General features: G+C 39.3%; 1 protein-coding gene across 6 annotated transcripts in view; it reads left to right on the top strand.

Annotated features, from left to right (window-relative positions):
• Positions 1-468: 468 nt before the first annotated feature.
• The window catches only part of SYNE2 (spectrin repeat containing nuclear envelope protein 2), a 280,114-nt gene continuing 256,108 nt past the window's right edge, over positions 469-24,474 (top strand). For 5 of the 6 annotated variants that reach the window (XM_019733404.3, XM_074327380.2, XM_074327382.2 and 2 more), the window contains exon 1: positions 477-660. The gene's annotated coding sequence lies outside the window, so the exon portion shown is untranslated. Of the gene's footprint in view, positions 661-24,474 lie in introns of all 6 variants that reach the window. The other variant, XM_074327378.2, reaches the window with a different exon arrangement.

Here is a 24,474-nt window from a genome sequence, read left to right on the forward strand (position 1 = left end):
ACTAATCCAGATCCTTAAAGCCCTCTAATCCAAATTCCTCATTTTATACAGGATCCATAAAAGTTAAATGACTTCATTAAGGTCTGGTAGTAAATTCGAATATCTGTTTTCTTACCTTCAATTCCAAGACCCAGAAGTCTAGGAATGTTAGAAAAGTTCCTCGATGAAATTGGCCAGAAAAGCTTTTATGAGTGAGTTTGCGGTACTCTCCGCATCCATGCTCCCTCTCCCCCCCTCCCCCACCCCCGTTAACCTGCAATTTTGGGTTAGCATCTCCTTTATATCATCTCTGATGTTTCAAAACACGGAAAGAAAGTTGCCAGCCCTGGGCTGCCTCAGGGGGAGCGGGGGGGGGGGGGGGGGGGAGGAGACCTGCCCCTCCCCCGGAGCTCGCGGGCCGGCTCGACACTGGCCGCCGAGCGGCGAGCGCGGGACTCCGCGGCCCCGCGGCGGGCGGGGAAGGCGTGGGGCGTGGGGCGTGGTTTGCAGCTTTCCGAGCGCCAAGGAGCGGAGCGCTCTCTGCTGCCCCGAACCTTCCTCTGGACCGAAAAAGGGAGCGGAAGACCAAGCAAAAGGATCGATCGAGGGTGCAAGGCAAGCGGGGCGCCGACCAGGGTCAGCCCCAGCCCGCGCCCTCGCCTCTGGCCGGGCGGGCAGCGGGTGAGCGCGGCTGCGGGGCCCCAGCCACCCGGCTGCGCCCGGGAGAGAGTGGACTGGGGCGGGAGTGTTGGGGGGGGGGGAGAGAGCGAGAGAGGGGAACGGGCGGGGGCTAGGGTGGGAAGGTCCCCAAGCCGGGGGCGGGGGCGGCGAGAAACGGGAACCCACCCGATGCTGGAGTCCGAGTCTGGCCACGGGAAACTTTGCCCGGGTGGGGAGAGTGGGGTGCGTGGAGGGCACCGCAAACTTGTCAGCGGGCGGGGCGCTCCGGGATTGAAGCGAGCGCCAGCGGGTGGCGTTTGTCTCTCCGGCTTCTTTGTGTCACCTCCGAGCCCCAGCCCGCCTGTCCGCCAGGCTGAGAAGGTGGCTGCGCAGGGGGCTGCTCACGGGTGCTCGGCCCTGATCCCTTCCACCGTCCCCGTTGGGCCCAGGCCCCAGCACTCGGGGTTCGCTGATTGTTTTCGTTCCTCCCGTCACGCCTGGGCGGGAAAGATTTTGAACGCAGCGTGAAATAAAACGCGGAGAGCAGCGGCGCAGAGATTGCCAAATCGTGGACGGCGCGAGGCTCGCCCCGGGGACCCGAGAACCGGCGGGCTGGGACGCACCGGGCTGGAGAGGGCGCAGGGACCCGCCGGCTCGGGTACTGGCGGAACCGCGGTTGGCGCGGCAGCCGAGCGCTCGGATTATAATTCCATTTTGATTGATTGGGGTCTTTGTTGTCTGAAATTGCCTGAGGGTCTGACGGTAGCACCTTCTCTTAGGTTATTTTTCTTCTGTTAAGAAAAAAGCGGGGTGGAGGACTTGTGGGGAATCAGTGCTGCTCGAAACATTAGTCCCCTTATTTGATGGAGGTTGAGAAGTCCTGTGTAACATTTGCATTTGTGGACGCCTGTTATTTCCGAAAGTTATTATTTTCCCCTCCCTTAGTGGAAGGGAGCGTCTGAGCTAATTGCCAGCAGGCACGCTTGTGTACGAGCGCCAGCAAGTCAGAGCCAAACCGAGCAGGTCTTTTCTAGCTGCTCAACACTTGCATCGCTCTTTTCTTTTTTAAAGTTTGTTTGATTTCAGGCAACTTCCATGATTTTCAAAACGTTTCCATAGCTCCGAAGTCCTCTTTGCAGATACGTGGTTGTGCTAGGCTAGGCTGGACCACTTTTAGGGCTGGGGATTACAATTAAACTCCCGAACCATACCTGGCCCTCGGGTCCCTGCCATTGAGACATTGTAAACATCGTCAGGGGAGAGTGTTCATCTCTTATGAGATGAAATACTTGGTGTGTTTTTATACTTTAAAACTGCTTTACATAATTCCTTCTTGAGTTTTCTTTCTGGAAAGCTCTGCTGAGACTCCCAACGACTTTTCCTGAGAGAATTACTGAGTCCTTGCCCACCCTCACCGCCCCTCTCGTCCCCCCCTTCCCCCTTCTCCATCCCTTCCCCCTTCTCTATCCCTTCCCCCTCAAGCACCCCAAGGGAGAAGGGAACAGGTGCAATTAATCCTCATTAACTTTTTTCGTGATGAAGACTCTGGGTATGTCAAAATAAGTAAAAAGTGGAAATTCTTGGTTCTTTGTCCACATGTTTGCGTTAAGGACCTTTATTTGAAGTCAACAAAAATAAAAATCAAACCGGTTTGAATCAGCTCAGCCTTATACATTAAGATTGTTTTAAAAAATCATGTGATTAAGTTTATCCAGCTAGACATTTTGCAAGCATGTTAGTGCATAAGTGATAATTATGTTCGCAGGATATTGCAGTCTGTTTAGAGAACTGAGTCACAGGGCGTTATTCTAGTTAGTGCCCTCAGTAGCATAACGTGAAAGTTTAATGTAAAGCTCAAAAACAGTATCAGTCATGTTTTAGTAAGTGAGGGAAAGGGTGAAAAGCAATTGATTCATCTGTTATTTCTTATGTTTTAAATGCAGGTTTTCAATAATTTCGCAAAATGATTCATTCATTTACTTAAACAAGCTTTCACCGTATGCCGGCCACAGTGCTGGGCTCTGGGGTGCCAAATAATAATAGTTACCATTTATGGAATGCTAATTTTGCACCAGTAAATGCTTTACATTCATGTAATAAATATGCATTGAGTGCCTACAATGTATTGTGCTAGGTGCTGGAGTCTTAGTGCACAGGACAGCTGTAGTTCTGGTGCTTATCTAGTGGGAGGACAAGCAGAACAAAAAATATTACCAAACTAATCGCAGGTTTTAAAATGTAAATCAGATTACACGACTCCTCTGTTGAAATCCCTCCAATAGCTTCCCATTTCCTTCTGAGTGAAAGACAAAGACCTGACAGCGGCCCCCAGAGATTACCCCATCTGGTCCTCTTCACTCCCCCATCCTGTCACCTTTTTGATCTTAACTGCTACTCTCCTTACTCATACTTCTACAACCAAACTAGCCCCCTGGCTGTTTGAGTTCCTTTGAAATTGTTGTTTCCTCTGCCTGGAGTGCTGCTGCCCAGCCTCCTTATCTCTATGGTTCTCTTCCTGACCCCCCTTCACTTTGTTAAATTCGCAGTGAGCCTTCACTACACCCCAGCTTTAAAATCACACCCTCCCCCCACTGCAACTCCCATTCATCCCTTCACAATTTTTTTTTCTCCACAGCTCAATGATCATCTACCTAACATACTCTGTATTTTACTCGTGTGTTTCCGGTCTGTCTTCCCCCACTGGACTGTACACGCCATCAATGCTGATGTAGTCATCGTTGTATCCTTAGAATCTGGAACAGTGCCTGGCATACAGCTGGTCCTTAAGACCTATTCATTGAATGAGTGTTGTTGAATGGAAAGAAGGGTACAAAAGGATGATGCTGAGACGCGTAATAACCAGGGGTTCCTATGTTAACAGTAAGAAGGCTTCTCTGTGGAGGTGACACTGAAGCCGAGACTTTGATAAGAAGGTGCTAGCCATGTTGTTGTGGCGTAGGTGGCTGTGGAGAGGAGAAAGCATGGAAGAAGATCAGCAGAGGAGCTAGCACTGAGTCAGGAAAGAGCTCGGGTGTGTGGATTTATTGGTACTGAGAGAAGCTCGTTGTGGCTGAGCACTGTCAACTCAAGGACAGAACTACTGTGTTTCCCCAAAAATAAGACCTAGCTGGACCATCAGCTCTAATGCATCTTTTCGAGGAAAAATTAATATAAGACCCGGTCTTATATAATGTAAATAATGTAATATGTAAATAATGTAATTAATTTTTGCTCCAAAAGACGCATTAGAGCTGATGGTCCGGCTAGGTCTTATTTTCGGGGAAACATGGTAAATGGAGAACGGTAATCAGGTGAAAGATCATGCAGGGCCTTGTAGGCCATGGTTTGGATAAATTCACGTTGAATCCTCATATATATCCTATGAGCCCCTTCTATAGTTTATAATACTGGACACTAAGGAGACTAACTTTCTGAGGTTGCAGTAGGTGAATGACACAGCCTAGGATAGGAAACCAGGCTAGCAGACTTGAAAGCTCTTAAGTTTGACCACTATGCCAACCTCGGAAAACATAGTCCCTGTCCTGATGGAGCTGTGGAAAGACAAGCCATTGCAGTATACATGTGGCATGCTAGAAAACCTGTATTCTTGGGGGGCTGTGGTAGGAGGGAAGCACCTAATTCTGCCTGGCAGTGGGGCAGGCCAAATTGGAAAAAATGAAATCATTTTTCCTTTATTATTTATTATGAAATATTTCAGATTGGCTACATCTTAAAAAATAATGTTACTGTTAAATGCTCTAGCCTATTCTTTAGAGCTTCACTATGTGTTCATTTTTTTTCTTTCTTCATTTCATATCTAGCAGTGACCTATGTCATATTCCCCTTTCCTACTTTAACCAAATAAAGGATTGTTTCTGAAATTGTGTAAAATCACGTATGTTTAAAGCCTGTAATTCTTCATGAAATTGCAGATTATGTTCTTTTTTATTGTTATCTTAAACTGTCTGCACTTTGCAGTTTTGTGTGATAATTTTTAAAACAGTTCTATTGAATATAATTAACATACAATAAGCTGTACATATTTAGAGTGTATTAATTATTTTACATATATAGACCTGTGAAACCATCTCTTCTTCTGGCCCCTCCCTTTATCCTTCTTCCCCAGACAACCAGGGAGCTTTCTGACCCTATGGCTTAGTTTGCATTTTTAGAATTTTATATAAATGGAATGATACAGTATGTTCTCTTTTTGGTCTGACTTTTTTCACTTAGCATAATTATTGTAAGATTTATCCATGTTATGTGTATCAATGGTTCATTCCTTTTTGTTGCTGAGTGGTATTCCACTGTATGGATATATCCTAGTTCATTTATCTGTCTACCCATTGATGGACATTTGGGTTTTTCTCCCAGCTTTTTTGCTATTAAAAATAAAGCTGCTGTGAACATTGGGCATTATGCATAGTCTTTGCATGGACATCTGCTTTCATTTCCCCTGGCTAAATGTCTAGGAGTGGAATGGCTGGATCATATGGTAGGGTATATGTTCCAAAGGGGTTATACCATTTTACATTCCCACAGTAGTGTATGAGAGTTTCAGTTGCTCTGCGTTCTTGTCAACACTTGGTATGGTCAGGTTTTCATAGCCATTCTACTAGATGTGTACTGGTATCCCATTGTGGTTTTAATTTGCATTTCCCTGATGACTAATGTTGTGCTTATTTACCATTCACATATCTCCATTGTTGAAGTTTCTGTTTACATTTGTTGCCCATTTTTTTATTGGGTTGGTGGCTTCCTTATTTTTGAGTTTTGAGAGTTCTTTATATTTTCCAGGTACAAGTACTCACACCATGGTTTGCAAATATTTACTTTCAGTCTGTTGCTTGTCTTACGTTGCTCATCTTGCATTCTCTTAACAGTATCTTTGAAGATCAGAAGTTATCAGTTTATTCTTTTATGGGTTGTATTTTTGATGTTGTACCTAAGAAATCTTTGCCTAACTCAAGTTCACAAAGATGTCTTTCCTAAGTGTTCTAAAACTCTTAAGAGGTTTTCATTTAACATTTAGGTTCATCTACTTTGAGTTAATTTTTGTTTATGGAGCAAAGTATGGGTTGAAGTTCACCCTGCTGCCACTGGGAACACTTGGCAGTGTCTCCAGACAAGATAATGTCGGGAGACAGGTTTTTGGGTGTGTGTTGAGGGGGTAGTTTGCTCTTGCTTCAAAGTCAGGGATGCTACTGAAGATCTTATCATGGACAGGAGAGATCCTCTTAACAAAGAATCATTCAGACAAAATGTCAGTAGTGCCAAGATGGAGAACAGTAGGCTAGAGGTTTATCAATTTTACTGACCTTCTTGATGAACCAGCTATTGGTCTCTATAGTTTTTCTATTTAATTGATTTTCACTCTGATCCTTATTATTTCCTTTCTTCTCCTTACTTTGGATTTAATTTGCTTTAATTCTAGTTTATTTAGGTGATTGCTTTGTGATCTTTTTTCTCTTCTGATATAGGTGTTTAGTCCTGTAAATTTCCTCCTAAGTCCTGTTCTAATGACATCTCACAAATTTTGATATGGTGTAATTTTACTTTTATTCAGTTCAAAATACTTTCTAATTTTTCTTTGGATTTATTCTTTGACTCTGAGACTTGGAAGTGTATTACCTAGTTGACAAATATTTGTGGATATTCCAGAAGTCTTTCAGTTATTGATTTGTAATATAATTCCATTTGTTGTCCACGAGCATACTTTATATAACTTGAATCCTTTTACATTTATTGAGAATGTAATTTATTTTGGTTAATGTCTCATGTGCACCTGAAAAAATGTATATTCTAATTACACCATGTCAAAGGAACATACCATTAACATCTTATCACTATTCATGTTAACCTTGATCACATGGCTGAGGTAGTGTTTGTCAGGTTTCTCCACAGTAAAGTTACTCTTTTCTCTCCCTCCTTACTGTACTTTTTGGGGCTCACCCTTAAGGAGTAGAATTAGGCTCCACTTCCTTGAAGGGTATTGCTTTTATTATCCAATGTGACAATACCTGCCTTTTAATTGGAATGTTTAGATTATTTGTTTTAAAGTGTAATTGATATGGGTAGGTTTAAATCTGTAACCTTGCTATTTTTTCTGTTTTCCCATCTGGTTTTTGTTTTCTTTTTTCCTTTTTTACTGTCTTCATTGGATTTATTGAATATTTTTTTTATCATTCTATTTTATATATTGTTTTGGCTTATTAGCTATCATTATTTTGTTATTTTAGTGGTTGCTTTAGGGTTTGCAGTATACATCTTTAACTTATCGCAGTTTGCCTTCAAGTGTATTATGCCATTTCATGTACAGTATGAAAACCTTGTAATAGTATACATGCTGTTGTCATACATTTTGATTTTTGTGTCTTATAAATCCCATAATATTATTTTTGTTTGAGCAGTCGGTTATTTTTTTTGGGGGGGGGGGAAGGGGAACAGGACTTTATTGGGGAACAGTGTGTACTTCCAGGACTTTTTTCCAAGTCAAGTTGTTGTCCTTTCAATCTTAGTTGTGGAGGGTGCCGTTCAGCTTCAAGTTGTTGTCCTTTCAGTCTTAGTTGTGGAGGGCGCAGCTCAGCTCCAGGTCCAGTTGCCGTTTCTAGTTGCCGTTTCTAGTTGCAGGGGGCACAGCCCACCATCCCTTGTGGGAGTCGAGGAATCGAACTGGCAGCCTTGTGGTTGAGAGCCCACTGGCCCATGTGGGAATCGAACTGGCAGCCTTCGGAGTTAGGAGCACGGAGCTCTAACCGCCTGAGCCACCAGGCCGGCCCCAGTTATTTTTTAAAGAGGACCTAAGTAATAAGAATTAAACTGTATATTTACTATTGCAGTTACACAGGTTATATTCTTTATTTTACTATTATTAAATGAAAATGAAGAAAACATACATACTGAGGTTATTGGATTTATATGTATCAGTATGTATATATTCTAACTTATAAAGTTAGAATAAACTTTAAAGAAGTGGAAATCAGAAATCAGAGCACAGTTTATTTTCTTAAACTATATTCACTGAATTGTCATTGAGCAGATCCTTGCTATAACAGAAAAATACATTGGGAAACTATGGGATATTACAACATTCATAACACCTGGACTTGGAGAACTCTCCAGACAGGCCCTGCTGAGTGTGCTGTGCTTCTTTTCTTTCCTCTGAGCAGCAGGAGCAGGAGGGAGGCGGGTGGGGAGAAGGAATCAGTCTGCTAATGCTGACATTTTCCAGACCCTGAGAAACTTTGAAGGATGAGTTTGAAAGCATTTCTTACTTTTGATAGTGTGTCAGATGAAAAATACTCAGTTATAGGTCCTCAGGTCAAAGTAACACATTTGACCCAACTGAGCCTCAAGCTTCTGCCTGTCAGTGATTTAGAACTGCAGTCTGAGATGCAGTTCTGGATCTCTAAAAGTTGCCTTCTCCCTGTTGCTCCGGTTCCAGTTGTCTTTTAGTCTTCCTTTAGGTAGGTACTGCCGATGCTTGCTGTTTGTCATCAGTGGGTAGCTGCTGTCCAACTGGGTATGTAAATGTACCCTGAACGTTAACAAATTGACAAACACTCAACTGTAAAAGAATGGAAAACTCAATTCATCCAACAAATTAATTTATTTTGTAAATATTTATTAAGTCTGGGCTCTGCACGTTGATGAACATTTAGGTCCCTTGCCCTTAGAAAGTCAACTGTCTAGTAGGAGAAAAGCCCACCAGGAGAGGAACATGGGCTCCAATGTGGTGATCACTACAATGGAGACACTAACAGGGCAATGGGAGGAAAGTTAACAGTAGTGATTCTCAAAGTGTGGTCTGGGGACCAGCAGCATCCAACCTACTGAGTCAGAAACCTTGCAAGTGGGGCCCAGCAATTTGTGTATAACAAGCTTTCCAAGAGATCCTTATGCACGCTCAAGATTGTGAGACACTGGCATAGAGGATTTGATGATCGCTGAGATTTTTTCCCCAGGCCCTAAATTCTATGAGTATGGATTAGAAATGTGATATTTACCCCATTGTACTGTTGAACTAATTCAGAGTCAGGAGGCTTTGGCTAGAAATAAATGATAAAGATTATTCAAGGGTCTTAGGGTTTGCAAACTAGAAACACAACTAGGTGAAAACCCAGATGTGTTCTGAAGAAGAAAGAAAAGCTAAGAATTCTCCTATAGTAAAAAGTACATTCTTGAGAAGAATCAGTTCTGCATTCATAGCCTCTGGATTGGTCCAATGTGGTAACTCTCTAGATGACTGGTGGTCTGGATAGTGGATGTCAAACAGTCTGGATAATGGATGTCTGGTGGTCTAGATATATGAACAGTCTTACCTTAGTCTTTCAAGAGGTAACCAGAGGTTATCTGGAGGTTTGATGTATATCCAGGCATTCACACAGGACTGGAAAGTTCAAAAGTTTAAGTTCCCAGGCTAGTTAAAACAAGAATAGACTCGTTTGCTCATGCCTCGACCTACTTGATTTTAGTAATTTAGCAGTTTGACTACAGTGGCTCCATTTACCCTGGTCCTCAGTACTTTAAGAGCGGTGTTGGCACAAATGACGTGTCACGTAAAACATTTATTGCCATGTGAGGAAAAAAATTCAGAATGGTAAAGTTGTGCCCAACAGTGGAGGAATAGTAAATTAGGTTTTAAAAAACTTATTATGAAAATTTTCAAACATATTTAAAAGGAGATAATAGTGAAATGAAATCCTGTGTAAACGTTACCCAGTATCAGTAATTATCAAATCTTGCCGATCTGATTTTGCCTATACCTTCACCTATCCCCCAATGCTGGATTATTTTGAAGTATATTCTACACATCTCATCATTTCATCCACAAATAATTAGATTTTAAATTATTTGAGCTATTAAGGTACTAGAAATGAATTTGAAACTGAATCACATATGGCTTTTTCATGGTTACACAATAAATTATAAAGTTTATATGGAGTTCATTTACACAAAAGATGAGTAAAACAAAAAGGTAATGTGGACACATGTATACGTATATTCCTCTTAGCATAAAATTCATTAAAAATAAATATACTGATTACAACATTGAATACATTTTATCAAAATGTTTTATGTATCATCATCATCGTGATAGCACTATATACATTATACTTATAGGTAATATTCTGGAACAGTAAGAAAGAGCATACATCCATGTGCTGGCAAAATTGAAATATTGTGCTGGAAGAAGAAAATTTAATTTGAAAGGCAGGTTTTGGGGAAGGGAAATACTATAAGAAGGATTTGCAGTTTTCTAGGGAAATTTTTAATTATTTAAATTAAAAATTCTCATTACTCATTTCAGCAATTATGTTGCTTATTTGGAAAGAAAAGGTATTCAGCATTTAGGGAGGAACAATACATCTTTTTTTTAAAAAACCCACTCATCTTAGCCAATGTGCTACACACAGTCAGGGAACCTATTTGATTAGGGCTCAGGCTGTAAGATAGTTTATGTTTGGAGAGAGAGGGCAGAAATCATTTACACAGACATACTATCTGTTTTCTCTGGCTTTGGAGTACAAGTTATGATATCCTAAGAAAAAGCTGATTGTATTATGACTGCGATCTTCATGTTTGGCTATGTCTGTCTTATACATTAATGGGTTATACAATAGATATTAGCTATTTTTCACTTAAAAATGCTAATTACTTAGAAGTAATTTTTGCCATAAGTGTAAATTGCCACAAAATAAATAAAGCTGAAATAAGTCAGAGAGACAAATACCATATGATTTCACTTATTTGTAGTATCTAAAAAAAACAAAACAAAACAAAATAAATGAACAAACAAAGCAGAAACAAACTCATACAGAGAACAAACTGGTGGTTTCTTGATGGGAGGGGGATTAGTAGTTGGATGAAAAAGGTGAAGAGATTAAGAGAGAAATACAAATTGGCAGTTACAAATTAGTCGCGGGTATATAAAGTACAGCATAGGGAATATAGTCAATAATATTGTAATAACTACGTATGGTGCCACGTGGGTGCTAGACTTACCAGGAGGATCACTTCATAAGTTATATAAATATCTAACTACTATGCTGTACACCTGAAACTAATATTATATTGAATGGCAACTGTAAGTAAAAAATAAAGCTGTTCAGACTGTTCCAAAACAAATAATTAAAAGAAAAAAAACCCAAACAAAACAAAAACCCACAACTCAAATGCATCTGAGCTCTTAGTACTATAATAGGTTATAGCCCATGTATGATGTTATTGTTTGATAGAATAATGCATGGCTAGAGCTTTCAGTTCAAAATTTTGAGTTATTCAGAAAGAAAAAAGTTTAAAAAGGATGACTATTATAAATTCTGTTTATAAAAGAATTAAAGGTGCGTATTATTATTTGCACTTGTATGTTAAGAAAAAAGATAGGTTACTAGCATCCTCTTGTTTGAATAGCCTTTGTAGTCACTCATTTGATGACTAGGTAAGAATTTTTTTGCTGTTAATGGACCTGTGTTTAAAAGAAAGTCTGTTACCTTTGTAGTCTTTGTACCTTTGTTTCATTATAGCAAGCTTCAAGTCTGTTGGGTAATAATTTTATAAGTAGTGTTTAGTCCAGAACTTCTCAGCCAGATGAAAAGAAACTCCAAAATGCTTATAACCACAGGTTGACGATTTGATTACAAGACTGTTGGTGATGGTTTTTGAGACTTGGGAGATAAACGCACCCCTTTCTGAGTCATCGTGTTGTCTCACAGTTGACTATGTGTTTCCTTAGCAACTGCTGCTGGTTTCAGGTTTGAGCAGGGATGTTTTGAAATGATCCAACATACTCTTTCAGATTATGTATGCCTGTTAAACCTTATAAACTTACTGTTAATGGTGTGTTCCACAAAAAGGAAAGAGTTAATTCCAAATCATTGTTCTTCTCATCTGCTTTTCAGGGTGTTGGGGATGGGGTAAGAAAGGAGAAAAATAAGTGAATGTGAGAGACTGGACTTGCTTGTTTATGTCCTTGGACTAGAGCAGAACCCAAATGGCCTCCATGTACTGACAGGATAAATACTATAATTTACTGGGATGTTGACCTTGAGTAATACTCCATGTGCATCAGTATTAAAGGAACAACAGAATTTTGGAAATGTCTGTGGTCATAGTGTAGTAGTTAAGAACATAGGTTCTGAAGTCAGATTGACCTTGATTCAAAGCCAGGCTTTGCCGTATACTAGCTGTATCACTTTGGGCAAATCATATGACCTCTCTGAGTTTCCTCATCTGTTAAAACAGAGGCCAAACTACCTTATAGGAGTGTTGTAAGTATTACTGAGGTAATACAGGTAACAGACAGTGCAGTACCTACATTTGAACACTATAAAATGCATTTTAATAAGTGCTACTTACTGCATTCAATTCAGGGTATGAAGAACAAGGGCTAAGTGGCAGGTGTTTAGGGGGCAATCTGAAATGAATCAGATGTGACCCCTGTTCTTCAGGAACTGGGGGAGATAGCCTTGTAAACAAGATACTGGAGTATGATGCAGAATGAGAGAAGTGCCACCGGAAGTGCAAGCAAAGTGCTGTGGGCTCAAAGTCAGTGGTAAATAATGCCAACTGTGGGAAAGTTAGGGCTGGTTTTGTAGAACCTTGAGCTCAAAGATTAGCAAACATCTAGCTGGCAGTTGAAAATATAGTTCTGAAAGATGGTAGCTAACATTTATTGTGCACCTACTGTAGCTCAGCTTTTATGCTGAGCACCTTCACCATTATTGAAAGCAAATAGCATTTTTATCAATGAAGAAATAAAAGCTCAGAAGAGGCCTGATATTATTTAAACATCTACCTTAATTTCAAAAAACTGCTTTGTTTTATCTTTCTCTTCAAGCTCTTTGGAGCAAGACGAGAGCTAGGGCCGGGAAGAACGAGTGAGCAACTGATATCGGTAGGCTGCTCAGTGGCGCTTCCCATCAGTTTCCAGGTTCAGGCTCCCATTACAGATTCTTTACCATCAGGAGAGAAAGAGTAACCCTCTAATTGGGTGGTTTGAATTTGTTACCTGAGGGATGTCAAGGGAGTTTCATCCCCAATTAATTTCTCAAGTTCTAATACTCCTTTCCGTTTAGAGCTGCTTGAAGTTTGAAGTCCTTCAAGACTTTTTCTCTTGCTTCTGATGCAATGGAAACATTTAGGTAGGAGTGGGTAAAAGCTCTATGAAATGAGCCTTGTTTTAGTTGAATTGAAAAGGATGGGAGGGGCAGAGAGAATGATTCTCTTCTTAAAGTTGTCCCCTTTGTTAGCTGATAAAATGTATAATCTGAGGTCAAACTCATGGATGCTGATAAAAATGAAGTCCGTAAAGACTTTGAGCAGTTTTTAAAGTTTTTGTTTGTTATTACAAAAATGCAACAACACACGTGCAACACACACATGTTTGAAAAACAAAAGCCCTTCCTCATATTATTTTCACTTTCCATTTCTACAGTCTCTGTCCTTACAGATAATCAGTTGTGGACAATTGTATGTTTAGCCCATTTGAATGTTTATAAACACTTGGAAACTTGGCAATTTGGCAAAGGAGCTAGAATTTGTGCTTTTTCTTTTTACCTAGACCTTTGGTATCAGGTCATTATTGAGGTTTCATAAATGTGGGTTCTTCTTTTTGTCTTCTGGAAGTTCCATAAATGTAATTTCAGTTAAGTGCTCTAGGATCACCTTTCAAATCAGTGACATACCTAGGGTTAGAATTTAGAGACCGTGAGCTTCTGATTTGTTGCCAAACCAGTTCTGTTAGTTAATTTATTACACAAGTTGGCCAGTTAACTGCCACTGCAACAGTGGGCACAAAACACGTTTCATCTGATTTCTTTTATTTTCCCAGAGGAGAAAGGACAGAGAATTTAAAATTAATATCATTCCATTTTAATTTGGTCAGTATATTTATTAATTACTTCGTGTGTTGAATGATTAGACAACGTGTACTCTGGTAAATTTCTCTATAGAATCATGGGATATGTGAGTAGATTAAATAGATCTTGCCCATCCGGAAGTTTCTTTTAAGGACATGGAGTGTGGAGCCTGCATACTTGTATTCAAGCAAGGCTTGCCAATAACTTGCGGTTTGATCTTGGGCAAGTTACTTAACTTGTTACTTAACTCTGTTTCCCTAAATGGGGTAGATAGAGTTTATCTTATGGACTTGTGAGGAATAAAGAGATGATATATGTAAAATGTCTGGCACAAATTAAGTACTACGTAAATACTACATATTCATATTATTGTTTCATTATTATCAAATAGAGAACCTACAAATTTGGTCACCTATGTAAGGAGAATTTACTTGTTTTTATTTTCAAGCTAAAACAAAGGAGACATCACTGATATTTCACTGTAGATGGTCAGAAGGAAATGTGCAAATATTGAGGTACACTTTTTAAATAGATACAAATCTCAGTACTGTACTGAATCGGTCAGCTTTTTAACTAAACAAATTGGAGGAGTTTTAGCTAAAGGATTACACAGAGATTTTCTTTTGTCTTAGTGGTCCCACTTTGCATGATCCTTCAGTGGTTCTAGTTTTGGTTCTACTCAGGAAAATATTGTAGTATGTGTAAGATGTATTTTGAGGAGTGTTTTAATTGTTCATTGATGAGGAGAAATCAATTTAAGTGGTGTTTCTTTTTGAGGGTTTTATGTTATATGGGTTTCGGAGCAGGGTTAGGGACATTTCCATGGGGAAGGCTTTGAGAGAAGGAAAAAATATTTCTTAGAAACTTCAAAACTGTAGTCTGAAATTCCATGAAAAGGAAATTTAAGAATTTTGTAATCCGAGTTTTGGAAGAAAGGAGTCAGAAGGATTATTCGTGTTTTAGGAAGTTTATCTTCACAGGAAGGTACATAACTTTCAAATATTTTAATGAACTAGAAGATATACTAAAGAAAAAGTAATCTCAGGAGTAGACAGAAATCTTTTTTTTTTTCCTAATCCGCACAAATTTCTAATGGAATCACTGCACATGTAACAACAAAGATAATTTAGTATACACAGAAGCACATTCCGTTCTTTCCCTGAGATGATGTGACCTCATGTCAGATCTAAAATTGTGCCCACAGAATTGGCAAATATGTATCTTTAGGGGAAACTCAGAAACAAATAATTCTGGTTGTTTCTCTTCAGGTGAGCAACTTGTGCCATGTTTAGAAATGAAATGTAAACTGGTTTGCAAACTCTCTAGCAAGTTACAAGGGAAACCCAGGGGAAGGGATCATTTCAGTTTGAGGTTCTGCTATTTTCAGAAATCAAATCTGTTTTTCTGAGACACCCACTATTTCCACAGTTGCTTGATTCAACAACTTTTTAACAATTGAATACCTGTTAAAGAGTTACACTGCTGATTAGCACCCTAGAAAAAACAGTTTCTAAGTAACACAACAGCTAATTTTTCTTTTCTTTTTTTTTCTCATCTGCTTTCCCACTAACCAGTCAGAATGCTATGATTTAACAGTTAGGTAAGACTGGGTGTCACTTATTTAGTTAGAAGTCCCCATTTATCAGTGCAGTTGCACAGCAATAGATGGTTCTTTGGAAGTAAAGAATTAAAGAGAAACACAAACTCAAAAAGGACAGAAAGGAGCTCTAATTTAGGGGAAATTTGAATTTTTAAAAATTTCCTTAAAATTCTAATATGAAAACCATAATCTGACGTAGTTAGAGCAAATGTGACTTATTTTTTATGTTAGTATTTTTTATGCTTTTATTATTTTTAAAAATTTATTTTTCAATTACAGTTGACACACAATATTATGTTAATTTCAGGTGTACAACGTAGTGATTAAACATTTATATACTTTATGAAGTGACCACTCCGATAAGTCTAGTACACCATACATAGTTATTATAATATTATTTTTTATTTTAAATCATACCACTTTTTAAAACTAAATTTTATGTACCAGATCTGTGGTTTACAGATTAAAATCTACAATGTTGCACTGAGTGATCTAAGGATTTGCTAGTTTATTTGTTTTGTGCACTATGCAAGTCTTGATAAATTACTAAGTAAAGTTGGATTGTAGAAATACAGAGGGGTACTCTTTTTTCTAAGATGAGTTCTTGAGGGTGTGAGAAATAGTGGTCACTAATAGGAGAGATTAAAAAAATTGAGTAAGAACAGTATCATTTCTAAGACACCAATTATGAATTCTAATCCTGGCTTTAGCCCTGACAGTTTTATGCTCTTGAATAAATCACTAATGTTAAGGATCTCAGTTTTCCCTCCTCAGGAGTATCATGATTACATAAAATAACCTATAAGCACAACTAGATACAACGTATGTTTTGTCCTGAATCAGTTAAACTAGCCCCTCTACTGATATCCATTGGTCCTCTTTCCTAAACCTAGTCAGCTCTCACAGGTCTACCATCATCACAAAGGACAGCGAAGGAGAGAGTGTGGACGGGTTAAAGGCCATTCCTGTAGTAACTTTAAAATGTGTGTGCTACACAAGAAGTGATGAGTTGTTATTGGAGTCCAGAGAGTTCAACACTCATCATATTGAATTCAGTCAGAGTTTTAGAACTGAAGGATGCTTGAATCCTCTCATTTCATAGATAAGGAACCAGAAATCAGGGCAAGGTCCCACAGCTAATTGACAGAATAAAACTTCTCTGGAGTAAAACTTATCTCCAGATTACTGGCCCAAAGCTCTTGCTGTGGGAATACATACATATATATATATATATATATATATATATATATATATATATATATATATATACTCATGAGTATATATATATATATATATATATATATATATATATATACTCATGTATATATATGGTGGTGTATTATTTAAGTCCTATGAGAAGATATAAAGATATAAATCATCATGCAGTAAGTACTTAAGTGCTTTAGCATCTTACTTAAGAAACAAAATATTGCTAACATGCTTGTGACTCTTCCTCCTCAGAAGTAGCTGCTATCCTGAGTTTGGTGTTTATCATTCTCAGGCATTTCTTTACAATTTTGTTGTATGTGAATGTTAAGGATGATTTTCAAAGTCTCTAATAACTGATAGTGCGTGGGTACTGCCACTTATAATGGATGCTGGCCATAAACGATTGATCCAGCCATGCCAGGGTGTACTGGCTGAGTATCAGTCTCATCATGGACCCCGGAACAATATTTTAAGATTTTATATAATTGACATTATTTTGTATGTGTTCTTTTGCAAGTTGCTTGTTTCCTCAACTTTGTGTTTGTGAGATGCTTCCATATTGATAGGTATAACTCGGATTCATTCATTTTCATTGTTTAATGTTGTATGAACATGTCAGTTTATTTATCCATGCACTTCTTTTTGGATACTTAATTTTTTTATGTACTCTTCTAGGACTGACCCATCCATATCTTTTGCTTAGTTTACTATCAGTTTGTTTGTCTTTTCTTTATTGAATTTTAAGTATGTTATTTTTGTATTTTCTTGGAAACTACTGTTTAACAAACAAATATCATTAATAACTGTACTTCAGAAGTCACATAAAACCTATCGTAGCTTTGTCTTTTCAATATTGAAACTACATACATCTGTTCATATTTGAAAAAGGTAATTCAATATCCTCTAATCAGACTGATGTGAAGTGCACCAATAGAATTGTCTGAGTGTCAGTATGCCTGCGACTGTAGATATGAATGGATTTAAATTGGATTTGACAGTCTTTATATTCTTGTTTGTAAAGATTGATTTAATTTTCTCATGTTTACATGCTTTTGCAAGTGAACGGATTGACTTCCTAGTACTCTAAAATGTGAGAAGAAAGCCTGTATGGGAAATTTTAAAACTCTCACTTTTTTCCCTTCACTAAATAAAGCTGGGTAATGGATGGCACCCTTGTTTCCTCAGTGCACCATGGATGGACCACAGAAACTATAAAGAAAACTATAAAGAAACTATAAAGTGACTGGGAGGACTCAGGCAATTGTTCAGAAAGTTCCTTTCCAGAACTGTATTTGTATAAACTCTCTGGGTTGCTCATGATTTTGGTTCTCTCTTTGTTTCTCCAGTGAACAGTAACTTGACAGAGATATTTTGGTCTTTGGTTGGCTATTTGTTCTTTTGTTGGCTACTTGTATCTGCTTTCTAGAAGGTTATTGTTTCAAGGACTTTAAGCACCAGGATTAGGAAAGTGTAATCTTCCTAGTCATTCTGCTTTATTGGCTTATTTGCTTCCTTCTCTCTCTTCCTTGTTTCTTTTTACTTACAAATCACTTGCAATCTATTAGACGCATCCTTCAGAGCATCCAACATTTTGTGCGTTTCAATTTTTTAAATCACTTTTGTTGTTGTTGTGCCAAAAGGCATAACATTTAAAAATACTTCAGCACCAGAGGCTGCCTTTTCCTGGAGCATTGCTGTCCCCCCTTCCCCCATTAGTAGGACAGATGCCACAATGGTAGATCGCCCTGCACCCACCCCCCCTACACTGCCTCACTCCCACCCTCCCTGCTCTGTGGGCCTCCTTCGTTTTCTGGGGGGAGCTAACAAAGTACTGGAATTTGCTGGGATATTGTGGGTAGAGGACTGGCCAAGGGGTTCCCAGAAGAATTTCAGTAACCTGCCTGAGTTCTCTTCTTTTACAAATTTCTGATTAACTAGTCTCTCCCATTTTGGGAATAGCTGGAACTTTAAAGTTAAGAATGTTGTTCAAAAGAAAGATGTTTATTTTTAGAGGCAGAAATATTTTGAGCCATAACTGCTTTTTTAAGAAACAAAAACTATGGACTTTAAGTGGGTAATCCCAAAGCAAAAACAAAAATCTTGCTGGAAGAACTGGCAATATATAAACATTTTGAAAACAAGCTGTATTTTTATTTTAGCTTTCTGAATTTACTTAGTCAAAATTAGTATTACCACAATTGTTCTGAAATTCTCCTTTCCTTGCATGTCTTGCCATATAAAATTGATTTAATGACATGGAAGATAAAAAAAGTCAACAGAAAAAGGTGTTTAAAGAGATTTTGTTAGTGTGAAGGGCATGGTGTTAACACTAGCAGATGAGCAGAGTTCTCAGAGGTAGTGCCATCCGAATTAATTTTTCTCTTCATACTCATGTGAATGAAAAGAATCTTTTCAAGTCTTTGATTTTCACGAATCCTGATTTCACTTTTAGGTGGTTGTTTTCACTTTCTGAGCCCCAGTTTCTAGTAATAATGTAGTATGTGATGTAGATCAACATCAGAGACTGGGACCAGCAGCATGGATCTTCGCACAGGATCTTTGTGATGAGAACCCCAAACCTTTACAGATACAAGTCTATTTAAAGGTTCCCAGAAACAGTGGCAACACCTAGGGCTCTCTTCCAGCCCCATCACTTCCTTCTTCTAATGGGAAGTTGAGCTCGGGGCGGAGGAGAAGGCGGTGGTGTTATGGACCAGTGCACTCTAGCTGTCACCTGCTTTTGTGGAATCATAGACCTTTATGGGGCATTAACAGAATAGAAAAGAAAATTGAGTAAGTTAAGAAATACTCATCAGCAGCATCCAGAACATGGGGGAAGAAACCACCTCATATCTAAAACAATAACAAATAAAACTTTCAAAATGTTAATATTTATAGTAAACTTTTCTTTTTTTCCTTTTTGGCATGAATCTTTAAGCAGGTGTGTTTGAGGGACTAACAGTGTGTCACCGAGGTGATGCTTAGCTGCTGAGGCAGAAGAGCTGGCGTATGCCCTTTCCAGGGTCCCTGAGCTGCCAGGCCATGCGAGAAACCTGAGGACGGAAGACGATCTCTGGCCAAAGTGCCTGTTGCAAGGGGCGTGTCTTAGAAGACCCCTCTGTTTGACTTTCCTGTGCTCCAGGGAGGTCTATGGACCAGGATGGTCCTGGTGATCCCAGTTTAAACTACGATGGGCGTGAGGATCCTCCTACCTTTTTTGTAAGCCAATCCCAAGAATTTGCTGTGGGTTCACCTTAGAAATCTAAAGTGCCTCATTTTTTGAGTGCTCCTTCTCTCCAATAGGATTTCATAAAGTTTATCACACCTAGGGACCTGGATTCTCCAAATTCTTCTGTCTGGTTGCCTCTTGGGTAGACCTTGAGCCCCTAAGGACTTTAATAGACCAAGGCCTGACCTGTTCCAGCAGCCTTGATGCACTAGCGTCCTCTCTCAGAGTCCTGCAGACCCTGATGGGAACCTGACAATGCAAATTCCTGATGGGAGCCTGGATAATGAGAGTACCAAAGTGGACTGAGTAGCCCCTGCTTGTGTACTGATTCCAGGGCCTCAGGGAAATACATCTCATTATTAGTGCAACGACAGCGTATTCTTTTCTTGGTTCCCAATTCCAGTGTGTGCAAGGCTGTGTTTTATGAAGGAACAGGTATGGACTGCATGGCTATGGATTGAGTTAGTTGCTTAAAGCTTATATAATTGCAATGGTGGATACCATTACATTTTAATTATTTATTAATTTAAGAAGATCACGAAATATGTTCCTTTGGTAATCATCTTTTATGGTCAGAGGAGCTAAGATACTATAGTGAGTGACTTCAGTTCGAGGCCTCCCAGTGAGTCAGTGAAAGAAAAGGGTGTCAGAACCACCATGCTGGGTGCCCAGTCTGTGACTTAGTCCAACAGACCTGTTATTAAGGTTTAACATCTACACAGAGCCAGAAATAGACTACTTGAGACCTAAACCAGTTTTGATTGTTGGTCTCTAAGGATGAAAGGATAAGGGCTAGATTAATTTGCTGGGCAATTGATTTTCCCTTAGGAGAAGAGGAAAACAAAACCAAAATTGTCAGTCATTGAAAATAGCACAGTAAATTATGTTTAGGTTTGGAAGACTTCCAGTCCTATAAATAGATTATGGGAAGCCCTCAGGGAGAGAAAAAAGGTGCACAATGGCTTTTTTCTTATATAAAAATAGCCGGTTCTTAAACCTAGAAGAAAACCTAGCGGTCTATAACTTGGAACTTTCGTCAAAAAAGGAACTATAAATCAGAACCCAAACTTCACTTTTTATTACCACTCACAGCCAAGAATTGGTAAGTCAAAAGTTTGTCAGGAGGATTTTGGGGGAAGGTTTATAGAAATAGGAGGTTTCTTAGAGTTCCCATTTTTCCTGCCAGGAGGTGGTTGATTGGGTTACCTCCATTCATACTTTGCCTTAATAGAGATTAAGGAAACCATGGAAAAGGAAAGAAGAGCCATCTCCACATTTTCATATTCTGAAATAGAACTGCAGAATGCTTTGGAAGATCTACACTGGTGCAAAATGTCACAGCTCTGATTTTCTGGGCTGATCTTGGTATTATTAAAAGCCAGTAAGTGGAACTTGATATTTACCAGAGGTGTTTAGGATCAAAGAGGCCTATTTTATGTTTTGTCACGAATGTGTCTGTTTTCCTGTGTATGTATGTATCCCTCTGCTTTCTTATTCTCTGTGCCTACCTCTGTTTTCCTGTTTCCCCAACCATCACTTGATGACTGTCTGAAGGTGTGGCTTTCTGCATTGGACAGGCTGGGCTGTTGAATCGGCACACGTGGTCGTCTTTGGACGGTGCGTGGGTGGGTGAATGTGAAATGGCACATGTGGTAACATGAATGTGACTCTCTAGCCTGTGGGGCTGGCATTGTGCAGCTAGCGTTGGTCTGCACCTGATACACCCACACCACCCGATGGAACCTGCATCCCCAGTATAACTGCTCTGCTGTGGAAGTGACGTACGTACACCCTTATGGTGGGACTGGTGGGTGAGGAGATGAGAGGGTGGGGAGACAAGTCTATTAACCTCTCTTCTATTGGGGCTACACAGGACTCAAGATAATGATTTGCTGACGTCTGTTCCCCCTGGATTTTTGGCCTTTCAGTTTCTGCTTTGGAAGCCCCTTTTTAAAGCAGCAGTCAGGAAAATTTAGGCATAACTCTTAAGTATCTGACTGAACCATTAAATAATGCATTTTTCTTCGTTTGCTCAGTACTTGTCATTGGTTCTTTTAACATATAAAAGACCCCAAATCCTTGAGGAATCTCCTTTTACATTAGGGGCAGAAGGAATTGATGGATGTGAGGATGATAATATGCAGATAATAATGGAACCCTTATATTTTAGGATAATAAACCTAAGAAAAAAGGTATTTTGCCTACAGCTGAGGGTCACAGGGCAGGGAGGATCCTGTTACATCAGCAGTAATAGGAGTCCCTGACTGCAGACCAGGGAGCGTGAGGGCCTTCCAGCGGAACCTTGGGGCCTTTGTTTATATAGGAGTAATAAATTTAGAGAAAGAAGGACCTTGTGTTCCATCAAGGGAAGGAATGTTCCTAAGAGAAGTCTACTCTGCCTGAAAGATGCTAATGAGTTTAAAGAGTCATATTACCTCATAAACCAGGAAGACTATAATGGGAAAAATGGAGTTAGGGCTAATTTACCTCAGTAATAAAAGGCAGTGAGAAGCATCCCCTCATACCAGTTTTATCAGAAGATTAATTTAAAAGTGTTTTTCTTGTTGCAAATATGTCTCCCATATGAGGCCAGGGAAGGGAGACCCAACACCTCTAAAAATTAACTTCTGCTGTTGAGAGTCAGCCCCAGTGGATGCTGAACTGTGGGTTTAGGAGATCCCAGAGATCTAGGCCACCAACCCACAGGGGGAGCCAGCAGAGCTCACAGAGGGACTCCCTCCCCTGAATTCTGACAGTTACCATAGCTAGTTTGTTGGCTTTCCATTTTTCCAAGGAAGGCTCCCCAGGGGTCTTGTGTATCCTAGAAAGGAAGCCGGAAGGTGGAAAACCAATTTGACATAGACTGTTAATTGTATACAGAGAGAAAAGGGAGAGTGATAATATGTAACTCCAATAATAAAGGAGGGGCTTCTGAAATTCATCTTCCAAGGTCTGAGACAGGGGAGAAGTAAATGTATTCAGATAAATCAGCAACAGAAGACAAAAATATGTCTGTGTTTTCCCTTTAGTACTCCACAGATATCATATTTTACTAATACCACAAGGTTAAATTCTTCAGTCAGTCTGTAAAAAACAGCACATGAGAATTGAACAAACCACCACAGGACAGGCTATTGTGGGGATTCTTAAGTGTGTAGCGCCAACCAGTGATGGGCGTCCCACAGGCACTGGAAAGATTTAGGTTTCTTCTTACTATTATTAGTTTTATTAACCACAAATCACACTCGTAAGGGAATATTTTCTTTTCTGGTTATGATGTTTTAGGTAACTGTCTTCTAAATTCTGTGTATTTTATTTCAGTTGGTGGAAGGGATGTGGTAAAGGTTGACATTAAGTGGTTTTAAAAAATGGTGTGGGTTACTTATTTTTCATTTAGAAGATGGGCTAGCAATAATGCCTAAAGATTTTGAATGAGAATTCCGTAAGTTACATCACTCTAACAACAATTTTTATTTTTACCTTTTGTCTACATGTATACACATTCCTATCAAACATAAACATTTGTATTCTGTTTATCTTAGTGTTTTCTTATTTAATATTGCTTGTAGACTTTATAATGATTGGTTTTGATTAGAGACTTTTTTAACAACGATGAACCAAATTTTGCCAGGCATTCCAATGTTGAGGAGATGTGTGCGTGTGTGTGTGTATACACACACACGCACACATACACACACACACACACACTCATTGATTTCCAAAATGGTTATTGTGTGTATAGTGTAGAGCAGGGGTGTCCAAACTGTTTTCAACGTTTTTCACCGAGGGCCATATGTGGTAAAATACACAAACAGCCGGGCCACTCACTTGAGGTGAAGTACGTATTGCCTCACCTGGTTTATTTAAGTAAACTAAATATATTTTTGGAATTTGCTGCGGGCCAATAAAAAATGGATCGCGGGTCACATTTGGCCCGCAGGCCGCAGTTTGGACACCCCTGGTGTAGAGGTATATCACTTTTTTGGTCTGTTAGGGAAGGTGAATATTTTTGCATGTGTTTATTTAGCATTTATATTTCCTCTTAAGTGAGTTACCTGTTCATGTGTGTCAGAACTTGGTTTGTTTTTTAGAGGAAACTTTTCACATCTTTCAATTACCTATGAGGCTGTTCACATGATGGTTTCTTGTCTTCGGTTACTTTGTGGGATATTGCTGTAGAATAAGAATTTGATCCTTTGCCTCAGAGACATAACACAGGTTGCTTTCTCTAAAGAAATGGGTAACACAGATTGCTTTCACTAAAGAAATGGGAAACTTCCGAGTTAATTCCTCTCTCAATGATTATAATCTACCATATCAGGGAGCCTGTTGCTGCATTGTGTGCAAATGTCCAGTGGTTAAGATACTACATATTTACATTTCTCTAGGAAACACACACTTCTTCTAGCCTTAGTGATGTGGCCTTGCAGAAGCTATTAGAACAAAAGGCACAATTACTGATGTTCATCATTGGAAACTAACAGACTTCTGACTGGCCAGGCATTCAAATTATTATTGAATTGTGGAGACTGTTACCCATATGTGAATTTCATTCCTCTTTAACTCTTTAAGATAACACCTGAGAGGAAGAGTTTAAAACCCAACTTTCACTGAAGGGAAATAATAAAGCCTACAATCCAGTTGAAGTTCACCATTTCTTGATCTTGTTTGTATTGATGATTTTATTTGAGCCTTCTAGAAAGCTCTGAGGTCAGGGAGCGTTGGGCCTGCTCTGGTCACGGCATGGTCATGTAGTAGAGCCAGAATGAGAAACAAGTATTTCTTTGTGCATCCTGAAAATGTCAACTTCAATAATGTAGTTCTTAGGGTGAATTTGGTGAGGAGCTAAATAAAGTTTCCTACATGGTTTTAATTAGACATGAGTACAGTAATTAATAATGATGATTTTAAGTCACCAAAGAAAACAAATCGTATAT

This window comes from Rhinolophus sinicus, chromosome 3 (assembly GCF_057876585.1).
Source record: "Rhinolophus sinicus isolate RSI-liver-muscle chromosome 3, RSI-T2T, whole genome shotgun sequence".
NCBI classification, from domain to species: Eukaryota; Metazoa; Chordata; class Mammalia; order Chiroptera; family Rhinolophidae; genus Rhinolophus; species Rhinolophus sinicus.